This window comes from Rhagoletis zephyria, unplaced genomic scaffold (genome assembly GCF_001687245.7).
Source record: "Rhagoletis zephyria isolate East Lansing unplaced genomic scaffold, Rhagoletis_zephyria_1.1 Rzeph_scaffold_84194, whole genome shotgun sequence".
In the NCBI taxonomy this organism is placed as follows: Eukaryota; Metazoa; Arthropoda; class Insecta; order Diptera; family Tephritidae; genus Rhagoletis; species Rhagoletis zephyria.
The window spans coordinates 1-1,040 of record NW_016241242.1 but is presented as its reverse complement, the minus strand read 5'-3'; the positions used below and the strand labels follow the sequence as shown (position 1 = coordinate 1,040).

The 1,040-nt window shown below is 34.4% G+C and overlaps 1 long non-coding RNA gene across 1 annotated transcript; it reads right to left on the bottom strand.

Annotated features, from left to right (window-relative positions):
* Positions 1-44: 44 nt before the first annotated feature.
* Positions 45-579, bottom strand: LOC108357774 (uncharacterized). Its single transcript, XR_001846668.1, has 3 exons — positions 351-579; positions 202-285; positions 45-113 (listed from the first exon to the last, which is right to left on the bottom strand). It is a non-coding gene; the product is annotated as an uncharacterized LOC108357774 (long non-coding RNA).
* Between the last annotated feature and the right edge of the window lie 461 nt (positions 580-1,040).

Here is a 1,040-nt window from a genome sequence, read left to right as displayed (position 1 = left end):
CGGCCAAAATCGCTTAGGCGGTTACAGCGCCAAATAAGAAGAAGAAATAAATTTGTAGATACGCCATTCAGCGAGGAACATTGTTCTGCCAGTAATTTCATTACACCTTCCAGCTGAGTTGCAAAAGTATCTAAACTATAAAGCATACCATATATTTATGGAAGTAAATCAAATAATTTATATTTATGAATATTATTTTACCTTTAAATGCAGTAAGTTCGTCCTATAGCTCCTTATTAATTTTTTGGAACTCTGCTTTTTCGCTCTTCTGTTCCGATAAATAAACTAAAAAAAAATTTATGTGGTTTAATTTAGTATATGTTAGAATTTGTAGAATTTGAATATGTTACCTATTATTTCCTCAAAACGTTTCTTGGATGGTGGTTCAGGCTGATTAAATAGATTTTCAGTTTCGCTTCTTAATGCTTAATCTTTTGGCCATGTCTCTTGATCTAGTTGAACATTTATATATGTGTATAAGTTATTATTAATATCCATGTGCGAAGGCTAGGGACACGAGTTTCGATACGATACGATACCATATCGATACTTTTGGCATTCGATACCGATATTTTTTACTCAATAGTTTTAAAACGATATTATTTGGAATCGAGTACCAGAATCCTAGTATCGTATCGAATGTCATAAACTCAAACTAGTCAGCTTTCAGACACGTCAAGTCTGNATTTTTTGGAATCGAGTACCAGAATCCTAGTATCGTATCGAATGTCATAAACTCAAATTAGTCAGCTTTCAGTCACGTCAGGTCTGGCTTTCAAGTCTGCTCGTTCCAAGGCGAAGGAGGTGAGAAGAAAGGGGAAGAGTGCAGATACTTCCCATTTAAAGAACCACGAACTTGAATTCAATAAAAGTTGACGCGTCTGGGAGCAAATAGAAAACACAAAAGAGAATGCGAAAAAATTGCTTTCAAGACTTATCTGATTATCAGCTCTTCCCGATATAAATTGGGCTTTAAAGAAGAGAAATGTGGGTGTAAAAATAATACATTAACGCTTACAAAATATGGCTGACTTCCAAAA